We start from the raw sequence: 15597 nt of genomic DNA, 5'->3' as shown, positions 1-15597 counted from the left end.
ACTGCTTAGGCTACCCTGAATTTTCATAAAAAAAATAAAAGGGCCCTTCTCTTTTCCACTTTTCAAATAAAATGAGATGTCACAAATGTATCAATATTGCAAGAAAAGAGGAACATTCTAAATGAGAACACTTGCACAGGGAAAAATATCTAATTGGAAACAGGCAGTTTGTATGAAAGCTAGCCCAGATCCTACCTGTACAGCCAAGCACTGCATTTCTTCCATCCCTACAATTCTGAAAATTTTAATCTCTGGAAGAAAAGCAAAACAAAACAAAACAAAGAAGTACTGTATTCAGGGACACCAAGCTCAGATGATGGGGGAAAGGCACCACACTGCAAACAGGGAAGAAGTCTACAATGTTCCTCTTACCCCACTCTCAGTAACTATGGCTAGGCTTGTATCACCCCACATGCCTGCAAACTACCAAGCCAGCTAGCAGGCTGGGCACCCTAGAGCAAAGTCAGCCAACTGACATTCTTCCTGGGCACAGTAAGCTTCTAATCAGTACAGCCAAAAACCACCAGATATTTGCAACAAGATGTGAATGAAAACTCTTGAAATAAAGGGGACATCAAAAATAAATCGGGACTAAAAGTAGAAATAGAGATAGTGTTGATGCAAAAGAAAATTATGGGAAAAATGTAATTAATACACTTAGAAAATAATAAATGACACTACGTTCATAAAACACACAAAATAATATTTTTTAAATCAAAGAATAAGAAATAAGCCATGGAAATTATAAAATCTAAAAACAAAATTTTAAAAAATCAATAGAAGAGTTGAAAGATAAGCTTAAGGAGCTAACATGTAAAACAAAAACAGAGTAAATTAGGTAAGAAAAAATAAGACAATTAGGGGACCAGCTCAGGAGTTTTAACATCTGGCTAGTAGAAAACATAGACAATGAAATGGAAAAAAATTGTTAAGGAAAAAAAAGGGAAATCTTCCAGAACTAAAAGATATATATATATATATATATATATATATATTTCCAGGCATGTGCCCAGTAGGAAGAATGAAAAAGACTCATACCAAAGCACAAAATCATGAAATTTTAATATGTCAAGTATTACTATTAGATTAGAATTGCTTCCAGAGAGAAAAACAAAACTCACCCCTTTAAAAAAGTTAATATACAAGGGATCAAGAATCAGAGGTGTTCCAGACTTTTCAGAGAAACACTGGGAGCTACCAAACAATGGGACAAAGAAGGGCAGTGTACAAACATTTCAGTCAAAGGTTCTAACAATTATCTTCCAAGTACCCTTTCACATAAAGTTCATTAGAGGATTTATTCCACCAAATTCAGGAAGTAAAGCGAGAGAAACATAAAAGGAATTCCGGAAGACAAGAATGAGACAAAACCTAGTAGCAGGCCTAGCTTGAAAACAATCAAACCAGAGCTGAGACATGGATGGAGACTTCTAGGAGGGTGGTCACAGAAAATAAAATCAACACATTCAAAAATTTGAATGCATAGAAAATTACACTAAGAATTTGAAGGTCATGGGGAGATTTAGCTATAGGTACAAAGATAAGTAAATCAAGCATAACAATTTATTTTCCCAAGGAAAACTATAAAAAGCTATGCAAGAAACGGACTGCCTCTGCTGTGCTGGTCTGTCTCTAACACATCTTGGAAGCAGAGCTCTCCACTCCAAACTGGAGGATAATGAAAACTTCAGGCTATCTGCCCAGCAGGAAGTTCTAAGGTACAGGTCAGCCCTCTTGCAGTTGAACCACTTTCGGTTCATTCAGCCTTCTCTAGACTTTGACATCTGGGGATGAGTAGGGTCCTGCTTAAGAGCGTATATCTCAATCTAATAAAGCCATTCTTGTCTTTGTTTTCAGCCAACTGGCTTTTCCCATCACTGGCATGCTGCTCCATCTTTATTAAGCTGAATAAATTGGGGTGACTGTGTATCTTTTAGTGGTGGCAGAGCAAGCCATTATCATTTTTTAAAATTTTCTTTCTATATCTCTATATATTCCCCAATATGTGTGGAAAGTAAAGAGTTAAAAAAAAAAAAATTCTGGGACCAGTCGGTTCCTTAACCTTGGAAGAATAAATCAGCCTTCCAGAATGGATGTTTGGGTTTGTGAGAGCTGGGGAAGTGGAGCTCATTTCCGGGTTGTTTTCTTTAACTGCCCTTCCTTTCTCATTTTATGTTTGGTCCTATGGAAAGAGTGTCAGATAGTTAGTGAAGTACTGATTTCCTCTAGCGTTAAGTCATCATGTAAATACAGCAGGAGATAAACAGCCCGGTATTTCTAGAATCAACGAGGATAAGATGAGACTAAAACGGGAGGCAGACATGTCCAACATGAAGAAAATTAGTGGAAATTGAGAGCCTCATTCTTTACTTTCTTCTGGTAACATGAGGAAGAAATCCAAGAGCATCTACAGCAATTGTGGTAGATCATGGAAAAAATATCAGTGAGTCCCATATCCAAGAGAACATTTGCCATGGATCAACCTGATGGTGTCATGAGCTGGAGAAATGAGTCCCGGTCCTTTGCAGTTTGCTAGTCCCATCCTTTGCCTTTATCTAGAGACCTTCCCCCTCATTGAACTCCTCTCCATCTGACTAGCCAACTTGCCATTTCCTTGAGACTAGTCTCAAAACATGGAGTGTTTAGCTTAGGGAACTCACTAAGTTGCACTATTTCATTGGATGTTTCTGGAAGGATATTTTGCTAGATTGCAGCTAGAATTTACAGCCACTGAATCTGAGGTGTATATAACAGGAATGCATAATAGGAGTGGACATAGGCTCCCAGGCATCACAGTCACAAGGCTCTGCTGTAGGTGAGTGTGCCCTACAAATCCACTGATAGCCTGACAGTGTGTGACTTGCTAAATGGGCACCACCATCTGCACATCCAGGTAGATACTTGGCACGTATTGGCCTCAAATTTCTGTGAAGTTTACTGCGGCACAGCAGGTGCCATGAAATAGCTTGTGCTCCTTAAATTCATAGCGTGTTCAACGTTCAAGGAGTTAATTAAAAAATACTCTCCAGATTTACACATTTTCTCAGAGTAGATCAAAAGAGGGTTTGGAAATACAAGCCTAAAGTAAATAAGACCAACTGCTGATTTTTCAATTAGGTTATGTTTCAGGGATACAAAATTACATATTCCTTTCCTATGCACATCCCCTGCACTTTTTAAAACACAGAGCAACCCATTATTAAGCTATTAATCACCTCTTCCAATTAATTGCTAGAAAATGACCCAGGTTTTAGTAGTAGAGTTGCAATTGAAAAGCTCTTTGATGTTTGGCAAAGTAAAGTTACAGGCAGTAGTAATTTGAGACAGTGAGGCTATTAGCTGCTGTTTAGAATCTCAATTACTCTAAAGATAGATAATTACAAATAAAACAAACTTGTTATCCTATGTTAATAAGTGCTTCTTTTTGCTTTACAAAATTTATGAGTGATTTTTTTCAGCCACTAAATATAATTTCCACGTGAAAAATTGACCTTAACAGTATGAAGTGTGGCTACAAGTAAAAGCTGTTTTCATCGAAAAGAATTAATGCATTTCTTGAACTCTGGCCGCTAAAGCTAATTGATTTATTGGCTATCTATATAGTGTACTATTGTCTTTATGCTCTGGGGACATGGAAGCTCATCACAAAAGAGCTAAATTCTGCCACATCAATATGACAGTTGAAGCACATATTCCCTTTCTTCAAGTGTAGGGTTTCTTGAAGCTTGAAAATAAGAAAGAAAAAGAAAATCCTTTTCCAGGATTGGTTGGAGTTAACTGAATGCTGCTGCATCCCTTGGCTTATGGAGTGTGTACTTTTACTGCTTTAATGTTCCTGAGAAGTTAATAGTGTGGGGTTCCTTGTCTTTTTAATCATATTCCTTTCATAGTAAAATATTTATTCAAGCAAATGTAAAGTACTTGTCAAAATATGAGAATATGAAATTGCCTTTTTTAGGTTTCTTAAACACAGCAGTGATACAAAATAAAAAGTGATGCATTTTCCCTGAGGGCTAGTTTTTAAATTCATGAAATTACCAAATATGTTTTTAGGTTTTTTTTCCCTTTTACCATTTGGTTGGTATACAAATTAGTAAATATAATGAGAGAAGTTTCTCAGCTGCAATTAATCTTAACATTGTACAATCATCTCCATAAAAACACATTTAAAAAGGTGAAAAACCCGAATACTGAAATGATTCTGTCTAGATTTTTCTCGTAACATGAAGTATAGTCAACAGATTTGGTGATGCCTTTAAGATGAATTTCAGTTCAGAAACCAAAAGAAGACAACATTTTATAGCTGGTGTGCACATATCAGACTGACACCAAAGGGAAGAGAATATGGATGAAGTGATTCCAGGTTCAAGGTATCCCATGCAACCTACAGGCCTCTGGGCCTTTGATGAGAAGTTCTCATCTTTCTTTGCTCCAACCTTACTCTTTATATAGGTGTTGATTTAGGTTAGTTAGAAAGATAGTATGGTGAATTTTAATTTTTTCTTGAAAGTTTCTTTACCTCCAAGGATATATGCAGAGTAGTATTCTGTATAGAGATGTAATGCATAAGGAACATTTTTTCCCTCAAGGTAAGAGCATTAGGCTGATTTGCCAATGTCACCTCCTTGTTTGGTCCAAGTATGTATTAACTCCATGTGCTGACTGCAGTCAAAAACAGAAAAAGAAAGAGGAGCTCAGATATTTTCAAAGGGAATTAGTAAAACAAATTTATCTTACATGCCCAAAAGATCTAGATAATATCTGGAAAAGAAGTTAATTGGTGTAAGAAAATAGTATTTTTCCTTTTTCAGACATTCGTGTCGTTCAAGTTATTCTGCTATTCTCCACCAGTTTTCCCAGATAAACTCTTTTGTATATGTAATTGTTCCCTCTTTCATAGCAGCACACCTTTAAAGCAAATCAGCAGAATGCTGCTTCCAAGTTTTAAAAAGAAAAATATTACTATGTGATTCACAAATTAAAATTGTCTTTCCCAATACAGAAAACTATGCAGTCTGCATCTGAAACCAACAGTTTTAAAACAGAGGAAGTTTGAAATTCCAAGTAAATTTAACTTTGTGAATTGAAACAAGGACAAGACAAAGGTTCATTCTGAAATAGCTTTTGTTAACAGGCTCAAAAGGTTTTCTGAATGATCACTGGGAAGAGTGAGTACCATGGGTATATGGGGTACCATTTAGGAATGAGTATGCTCCCTATATTCAAAGTTTTTAGAATTTCATAGGGAATAATAGAGCAATAGGCAATCTGTACCAGCATATATCCATACAACCATTTCCAAGGAGTATGGTATGGTGAGTGGTCAGAATTTTACAGAGTGGCTGAAAAGGGAAAGTTTACAGTAGATATTTTATATTCACAGATATTCTGTATTCTCTATATATGTTGGATCACATCACAGGTAATCCCATCTCTTAATAGCTGTCATAATGCTGGCTTAAAAAGTCAGAGATCAAGTGAGAGACCTGTCAGCAATAAGTAATATTCAACTCTGACTTTTCAGTATTTCCACATTTATTGACCCTACTATTCTACTGTACCCTATGTATCTTTGCATTTGTTTTAATTTGCACTCTGTCCTACACATTGTAGTAAGGAAGAAAACAGTCAGTGGCTGAGTGAATGGAAGAATGAATAAGTAAATCTGCATTTCCTTCTGATGAAATGAAGCACTGAACATAAAGGATTACAAATATTTCTGAGAATATGCCTTATTATCCTTAAGGGAATTTTCTGCTTTGCCCACCTTTACAGAAGATATATCTGCAGAGACTGCAGAGTCTCTGCAACCCTCTGACTCTGCATATGTGTGTATGTGTTTGTATATAAATACACTACAAAAAGTATCAAAGTTTGTAGAAGATAAGCAGTCTCTATCCTGGGATTAGAATTCTCTGGATTTTCCTGGTCCCATAATCTTCTTGCTAATTGATATTGGGTATCTATATACATTGTATCTATCACTTTCTGCCTTCCTAGTACTGGACTTGGCTCTGGAATAAAACTCCAGATTTCACTATCTGTTAGATCAGCTTTCCAACTTGGACCTTTGTTTCTGATCTCTCCTAGTCATCTATACACTGTTCCTTCATATCTTGCAGGTTAATATTAACTTTGCCAGTGGAACAAAGTAAGTTGATCATAGTTCATTACTATGTTGAGGTCTGTATCAGTTAGACTGATTATTCTGAACAAAATTATACTACTGTCTTTTTAAATATGTATTAAACTAATCTGATCACCAAAAGTCTAAGCTTGGCTGCATTCATACCTCCACAGATAATATGAGAAATAAAAGCAACATTTTTACTTATGAATTACAGTAAAGTGTAGAAACTGTTATCCTCCACTGACAAATGCATGATGAGGTATAGAACAAAGGTACCATGGTATGTCTATGGCAACCCAAACTTAATTCCACTTCCAGTGTTACTTTGCTTTTTCAGTAACTGTCTATTTTTGGTGGGACAAACACCTCAGAGCATATGCAAGTCCAAAATAATAATAGGTACTAAGCAGCACACAGAAGGCTGAAGATCAAGAGGAAGAAAAATTAATGGCCAAGCAGAACACTACAAATTTCCTAAAACAATATTTAAAGTTCATACCTAATCATACATGGCCAAGACTTATGCTAACCTAACAGCATATAAAAATATACAAGTTTTTACCTAAACATATGTAGTCAAGGCCTCCTCTGATTTAAAAAAGAAATTATTACTCAGGATATGCATAGACAACAAGTACGATTTTCAGGAAAATATTGACTAAGGAAAAAGAACCCTAATTATACTAGTTTGAGTAGTGGTGACTATTTACTATCCATTTTTGTCAGAATTTTAAAACAAATCTTAAAATTGTCATATAGATATAGGGAACCTGTTACTTGCCTCCTTCTCCCATCCATCCTCCATTAGCTAGATAATGAGAGCTCTGTCCATTGGTTCATAGAGAATGAAAGCGAATCTGAGTAAGATGTTCAGTGAGCCTGAGAAGCTTTAGAATGGTGTCCCAAAGAAATGCTTATTTTCTAGTCATTTAACTGAACTTCATCATTTTACTTTGTTAGGGAGACTGAACAGGTGTTAATATACACATCTTGTAGAAGAGAAAGGGGAAGAACCAGGTACAAAGTAACAACATCTTTCCTAGGACAGATCACCTGGACTGAATATCAAGTCTGTACATACCACCTATTGTCCCATCCATTCTTCTGTTCAGGCCATGTGGTTTTAAAACCCAACCTCATGATAGGTTAAAAAATACAAAATTGGAAAACATAGAAATGTCATAAAAAACCAATTGTTTTATTTCACCAAATTTTACATATTTTTTTAGAATGTAGAGGATGGATAAAAGGGGGTTTTGAAAATTCTGTTTTGTTTACCTGCTCCTTCAGTGCAAAGGGAAATAGCAATCTTGTGCATAAATGGCTACTCCTGCCTTCCTAGCATTCTTATGTGTTATAAAGCCCTTTATAATATCTGATACCCAACTGAGTACTTCCTTTAACCATTAACTCCTTAAGCCATGAATATTTAACGAAAACAAAGTTTAAACCCCTGACTCTTTTCACAGTTAGTATCTATAATCCTTTCTTTCCAGACTAGGTATTTCTAAATCGTGTTAAATCTTTCATCTTCCTTCTGGTCAATTTCAAGGTTTTTATTGAATCAAATGCAGTTTTTTTATACCAGCTTTCCTTTTGCTTTTAGACATTTCTAGTGGCTTAGCAAGAGCTGTTAAAATTAGGTGATTATCCTATATGTGGTACAGTGAATTAAGCATTCCTCATTTTTAGGCAATGACCTCTGAGTGAATCACTTACCTTTTATTTTTAATGTACGGGATAATGAAAATTGGTCCTGAAAAATTGAGGCATTTTTCTTTCTTTCAAATTTAGTTAAAAGTTTAATTTTTTTAACAAACATCACAATAATTCACTTTCAATAATACTAAAATAAATGTTAATAAGCAAATCTTTGATTAGATATTACATTTTCTTCCAATAAATCACTAGAGGAATAGGCTAAAAACAATATAGTTGAACTATAAGAACAGTGATTCTGTAATAGGGTTTTTCCCCACCTGAAATGATTTTATTTCCTATGAAGTTATAAAAGATTGACTCTGTTATTTATTCCTCTTAAATCATAAAACCAAAGAAAAGGTAAGGAGGAAGAACAGTTAACCTCTGGTGACCAAAGGTGCACTTGATCTGTTATTTTGTATTCTATACTCTTCAAAAGAGCAATATAAACAGAATTATTTATGCCCAGCAAAATGTTGCTTAATTACTTATGCACCACTGTTTGCTTGTATTTTAAGCTCTCTCTACCACCCACAGGCAGACGTTAAACAGCTGCTAAAAGCTAGCTTTAGTCTTGCCTGTTTGAAATTAGCATACTTGAGCTTTGAAAAAACTTTGTTACCAATTTACATATGCATAGAGACTGATATTTAGACTCACCATATGATATGTCCCTCAAGAGCTTTTCTTATTGCCTCCATCCTCAGGTCTCAACCTAGAGACTGTAAATCTAGCAGGTGATTAATTCTATACCCTTGAGAAACTAGCAATTAGCACTTTCAACCAGTAAAAAATTGTCATTTCAAAATCCTGTTTACTATGCCCATGTATTTTCTATGAACTCACAGTTAACTCTAAATAGATGTGTATGGCAATAGATCTGCAGACATTTCTGTCTCTTTATGTAAAATATAATATTGCTACCAGCTAATCAACCTATTAAATATATATAATTGACATTCCTTTTTTAATATAAAATAGCAAGATGTAGCAAGCATGGAAACACTATACATGATGTTTTATGTTACTAAACCTTAATCAGTTCATTTCAACATGATGACTTTGTTGGGTTTACCTGTTCTGTGTCAATTCTTATCTCTGATAGCTGAAATTACCGTACTTCCAGATGTTCTTATGCATTATTGAGGTCTTCTGCAGTAGATGCTGGAAAAGGTAAGATAAGGTTTTATTTCTTTGTAGTAGTCACAACACTGAGATCAAAGACGGTAAAGTGCAGTGCTTAATATTGAAAACTATGATGAACCTAACATTTATTTTCAAGTCGCAAACCTATCATAAAAACTGCTCATCAATCTTTAGTTAACCATTTTATGTGTAATCTGTGAGTCAAGCAAGGAAATGTTTTGAAAGGTTTAAAAATACATATTTGACCACACAATAAACTAGTGCTAATTATGTATGTGCATAGCACAAGTTTTAAATTGAAAATATATGTTTGGAAGCTCTATCCTGTGAGACAAGTGAAAATAAAAAGAAAACACCTATTAAAATTGTTTTACAGAATAACTTATATGGAACAATGTATTTTGGTCAGATTTTAAAATCTGTTAAAGAAGAATTTATACACGCACACACACACACACACACACACACACACACACACACACATATTTTTAAAAAATGGTTTCTGATAAAATCTGCCAGTGCTCTAGAGAGTGCTAACTGAAGTGAAAACAGAGTAATTCCATTTACTGAAGTGTTTTCCGTTCAGTTCAAGGGAAAGAAGATAGGTGAACATAGCTATCATGTACGCCACCCACAGTGTTAACTTACTATAACCAAAACATTGTATTTTGAATTATGTTACGCATTTTTATGATTACAAGAGTAAAAAAAAAAAATGCTATTAGAGTATCTTAATTCCTAACTTCAGAGATCTTCAGTTAACAGACAGCCTTACTTTACAAACAGACATTGAAAATCTAGAAAACATATGCAGGAACAATTTAGTTCCCAGTATTAGAAAGCCAAGGGCAGCAGATCTCCTTTATTCAGAAGCGCAAAGTAAGGAGCAAATGCAGAACGATCTTATAGAAAAGTGGACTTTATTTTCTCCAGATGTACAGTCATTAGATGGTCTGCTATAAAAAAGCCTGCTAGACTTTTGACTAATTACATCATCGAATCATCATACTGTTAAAATCAGTTGCAGGGCACTTGTATACAACTAAATCCCTGCTTCTAATTACTATTTTAGTCTCTTTCTCCTTGTGACATGTTGGTGATAGATCATTATTTTTTCAGCAATTTGTTCACATTTATATGCAATATAATTGGATCTGATTAATTATTATGATTAATGACTGCAGAATTTCCTTGCAAAGCTATTAATACTGGTAGTATCAAATGAAAGACATGGACAAATGAAAGCCAATGGATTCCTGTTGCTGGTACTTACAGCGTCTGGGCTGAAGTAACCCTTTGCTGTTCCCCAGCAAACAGAAAGTGACTGCAAAGGAGAGCTCTTGGAATGCCTATCAGAAGCTCATAATGTATGAAGTGTTTTGAATGTTTTTTAGCTTATTTAGGTGCATAGTAAATGAGAAATCTAGCAGGTCTCTGTTCAAAAAGAGCACGTCATGTTATTGATCTAAAGTAGTAAGGAAACGTGTAGCATTCAAAATATGTAGAAAGCTATTAAGAAATAATTGTCTTGAAGGATATTTGTAATTTCTCCATTTTCCTCAACAAACATGATATAAGGCACTTAGTTAACTTCTATTAAATGTCAGATTACAAAACTTCCAAAGGACATATTTATGTACAGTGTGTTTTGTATTTTAAATTATATTCTGGCTTAGAAGTAGGATATTACATGTAAAAAAAGCAAACAACGACTGAGTAGCTTAGGGGATCGACTTTCCTGTTACCTCTGGGACCTGACTTTAAATCTGGCTTTGAGCAAACTGAAGAAAAATCATTTCAATCTAATGGCAGCAGCAAATAAAAAAATCAGATAATTTGAGTTCCTTGAAGGTGGCAGCAAGCTTTTTGCTTTATGAAGTGTCCAGAATTCTGGGATTTAAAGGAAAGAATTGGATTTGGAGGATGCATGCCTGACTATAAATTGTAAAATACAAAAGATGTAGAGTATAATTTGCATCTGTCATAAACAGTACCAGCCCTGCTCATAGCATGAGCCTTAACAGGGGGGCATGAAGTCTTGAATCTTGCTGAGAAAATAGATTCATTTGTCTCACCCAGAATTGGTAGTGGTGCCTGCATTAACATCAAGATTCTAAAAAAAATATTCTAAAGCTTTTTGGTTAGAAGTGGATAAAGTTATCTGAAAAATGTTCAAGACGAAAATATGAACAATTATTTTTTTTAAATGAAAAAAGGCTGCATAGCCAACCCAATATACAAATAAAAGAGATGAATTTGCTTTATAAACAGCTACAATTTTGCTTCGATGATTCATATTAAATTAAGCTCACCGAAAGGAAAAAGAAGGTAGACTGAAGAAATCATTGTGTTCAGATGAAGAGCAAAGCAGTTAAAGAACACTCTTAGCCCTTTTAGTTTCAACAAAGAGTAAATTCCTGTGAAGCTTTCACATGATTATTGATATTGACCTGTAAAATTTTTTATTCCAATTCATACATTTTACAAGATATTTGCATCGGGTCTGTAATCTTATGGAAATGATGAAAACAAATGCAGGAACATCATTAAAAATCTTCTAGCCCCCTAGTAGAAGAAGCAATCTGGCCTATCAGGCTTCTTAGATAAGCTACCAGTACCACCCCACTCCCCTGCCAATGGTTTCATATAAATTATTTATATAAGGATAATGTTAGTTTTTCTTCTGAGAGTAGAAAAATGGGATTAATGTGAGGATCAACACTGAAGCCGTTTTCATGGGCTCCTTGTATATATAAACTATATTCATGGCAATTATTTTAAAAATTAGAGCTGGCCTTCACCCCAGGTGACAGTAGGAGCTGTGGGGAAAGGCAGGAATCCTGCTAAAGGATTTCATTTCTGTTCCTAAGTAAGCATCACTGCCCAGGAGAGAGAGGGCACTCATACACCTGATAAATAATGTTGGGTGTTCACAGTTGCTAATATGAGAAAGGTAATGAAACAATTAGTAACAGAGCAATTAATGACATTATTAAATACACCGTGTATGAATTGCCATTAAGAAAATTGGTTATGAAGTACATTTTGTTGGGAAATGCAACCTAAAGCAAATAAAATCTCACACCATCAGAGGCATAAATAAAATTAGTCTGGGCAACGGGTGTTTACAATTATAGTAGATGACCTATCTGCTACTACAAGAGAACTTCCTTTAGTTCACATCTTAGCTTGATTTCAGGTACTCAGTTTGGACTTAGTGGAAAAAAATCATAATATGTTAATAACCGTACTGCCTTGTGGCAACATGCATCCAAACGTTTTACACACTTTTTCAAGAGAATCTTTATACTTGACATTGTTATTGTCATTACCCAGACACAGAGACCATAGAGTTGTGCCTGATATGTGTGACCAAAGAAAGGACTCTGCAAAAGAAGCCTATTTTTATTTTAATTGAACTAAATAATGGAATGATCAAAATCAATTATTCCCATGTTACCATTTTAGAGAACCAACTTATGTATCCATTCTTTATCTAACGATTCAGACAGATCCAAAACAAATCATCTAGTAAACTAGTAGAAGAAGCAAGAGTAAATACTAAATACTAGTGTCCTTGAATCAGTTCTACGCCACTGACAGAATCTCTAAAAGCTGCTCCTTGGCACACTACATTCTAAACAGCCTGTCCTAATTCAATTCTAACGTCAAGAATCTACCCAGACAAGGAAGGCTCTGAGAAAATATGATCAATCCAAGACTGACCAAGCATCAGAAACTCTTCCATCCAAAACTGAATTAATCTGCTGTGTCTGAGTATAGGATATCCCACCTAAGAATATAAAGTCTGGATTCCCCAAATATATCTGTAGAATAGAATATAGGGCAAGGAATGGCTAAAATATAGGCATGGAAAGGAGTATAAATTTTGGCTATTCTTCAATTTATGTGCCATGACGCCCATCAGCCTTTCCTACCACAAAATAAATAATCTAAAGTGATGGGGGACTGCTTATTTTTCTCTGAAATCCTCACCTCACCTAGTGAGTGATGGGTACATAATTTTTTACAATAGCAACATCGAATCTTCCATTTAGAGTTCTTAGACTCTTTAAAGACCATGGAGTTTACATTCATCATTTTGTCGATGAAAAAACAAGGTTCAGAGAAGTGAGATGGTTTGCCCAATGCCATATAATTAATAAGTGACAGGGTTTGAAAGAGACCCAGATTCCTTGGCTCCAAATCTACAGTCCTTTCCAATACACTACATAGTTGCTGACTGATATAAAAATGTAGTATAAAATCTAGGTCTCCATTTTTTCTATTTTGACTTTAGTCAGTGAGAAGTCTCTAGGAGATTAGTGTTTTTCATCTGAATAACTAATACTCTGGCTCATAATTAAAGCATATGTTTTACAACTATTCCCTTAGAAATTGAATTAAAATTGGAAACAACCTAAACATCCACCTATAGGTATTTAATTCAATAAATAATGACATATTCATACAGTAAAATGCTGTTAAGCCATTTGAAAGAATGAGGTAACTCTTCATGTACTGGCATGAAAAGATATTCTTAAATGTTTAAAAAGCAAGCAGCAAAAAAATATGTATGGAATGATCATTTTTAAATTCTATATTTGGTTATATGAGGAAAGGAAGTCTGACATAATACACACCAAATGTTTACTAGTAGGTATCTCTGGGAATAGAAATAGAGGGGTTGGGAGGGAGAATTTCATAACCAACTACATATAATTCTGAGCTACTTGATTTTATTTCAACAAGGGTATTCTTGCTTTTGTAGTTAAAAATTAAAAGGTAAAACTAAAGTAATTCCATAAAATAAAATCCTAATTTTTACAGGCATATTGATATTTATGAAGATCAATTGATATTTATGAAGATCAGTTCTATGAGGGCTTTTTTTTCAAATTGTTATCACATTTTGAAGTGTAGACAATTTTTGGTAAGCAAAATGTCTTATGATTTTTTTAGTATCTTGCTAAATATTTGCTATTTTTTCTCCAATATGGGTAAAAGTAATTATCTGTGGTCATAAAACAAGTTATGGAATATTACATTTTTATCAAATAAGAGGAAATTATTCTATTCTATTATAATTAATATAGTGCTATTTTATGCAGGGAAATGAGAAGAACCAATTGAGGGTTTTTGTGTGTGTGTGGGTTTTTTGAAATTTTAAAATATCATTTCCAAGGACGTTGGTGCGCATTTCTTAGTGGCAATATTCAAAAGACAAAGCAATTCTGTTGTTTGGAAACTGTCAATGACTCTGCTATGCAATTTCAACATATAATATTTGAGCCCCTCAATTTTCTAAACATACAGCATATTCTTGGAATAAAAATATGCAACCTCATGTGGATTTAGTAAAACCATATTTGTTAGGAATTTGGAACTCCTCAAAAGAAGACATTCTATAGGTATTACATTTGAAGAACCCCAGAATTGCCTATTTAGTGTGCAAAACAAGAGTTTATCAGAACATCAATTTGTGAACTCCCTTTTCATCCAAACCTCTGATTTAGCTAAGATTTTTTGAAAATGTTAATGTGTCATATTACTTTTGAAATCTCTACTTAACAACAAAACATTATAACTCAGAATACACATTACATTTTTAAAACATAAAAATTTCTGAAGTAAAATTTATACCTGTGAAATAAAAAAAGAACAAAAAACTGTTGAGAGATGTTGTTTTCTATGTGATGAATACATCAGTTTTCTTCTCAATGCTGAGAAGTAAATGAAGGTGTTGTTATACATTTATTCTGGGAAAAATTGCAATAATTTTAAATTTAACAATTGCATATTGGCAATACATTTCTGCTTGAGTATTCAGGTCTTGTATAAGAACTATTTAATGGAAAGGAGAGCTTCATTTTATTTCTGATGAAACTATGTACAGAGAGGTTTGGTTGCTCCCCCAAAATATAAAGCAAGAAATAGAAAATCAACTCAAGAACCAAAGAACAGCCAATGCTTTGCTATTCTCAAATACTTTTTATATTTATATGCATACCAACTACATATTTCAATGTTTTTAATTCCAGCATCTTAGATAAATACCTATTTGGAAGGACACATGTCTTCTGATCAAATTTTTCACAATGAAATATTTCATAGAACTTGTTGTGCTAAATATAGTTGTTCTTTTCAAATACCGATGATGGTACATTACAAAAATATGAATCAGATCAGCAGCAATATTAACATCCAGAAATGTGTTGCTACATATTCTTGTTTCTCAAATTTTTTAATCCCAGAAGTAAACATATGCAGAATGACAAACAGGCATTAGAAATTGAAGTTTCAATTTCAAGATGCTGAGCTTCAAAAAAAGTAGGTCAAAAGGCACACTGTTGTAAAAGAGACCTACAACACTATGTGGAAAATCACACATTAAGATATGATAAATGCAATTCACTAATGATCACCTCTGGTGATATTATGGCTTTGCAAGCATACTGCTTGTATTCATAGTCAGGAAAATAACAGTGATTTACCATTCTACTGCCAATAGTTGCTCTGGATTCCAATTCTATTGTTGTAGAAATAATTCTTAAAGCTGTTTTACAATAACAGGAAGGCTGTTTGTCTTCTGTTGTTGAGCTGAGACACTCATGTATGTT

General features: G+C 34.2%; 1 long non-coding RNA gene across 3 annotated transcripts in view; it reads right to left on the bottom strand.

Moving 5' to 3' along the window:
* Window positions 1–15597, bottom strand: part of LOC309630470 — a 290298-nt gene that overhangs the window by 22020 nt on the left and 252681 nt on the right. For 2 of the 3 annotated variants that reach the window (XR_014245684.1, XR_014245685.1), the window contains one exon: window positions 1–15597. This exon is cut by the window's left edge and continues 22020 nt beyond it. This is a non-coding gene — a long non-coding RNA (uncharacterized lncRNA). The other variant, XR_014245686.1, reaches the window with a different exon arrangement.

The sequence above is a fragment of the Balaenoptera borealis genome (assembly GCF_965194805.1).
Source record: "Balaenoptera borealis genome assembly, chromosome: 6".
Classification (NCBI taxonomy): domain Eukaryota; kingdom Metazoa; phylum Chordata; class Mammalia; order Artiodactyla; family Balaenopteridae; genus Balaenoptera; species Balaenoptera borealis.
Note: the sequence above shows the minus strand (reverse complement) of the source record. Positions and strands in the feature narration are given on the sequence as shown.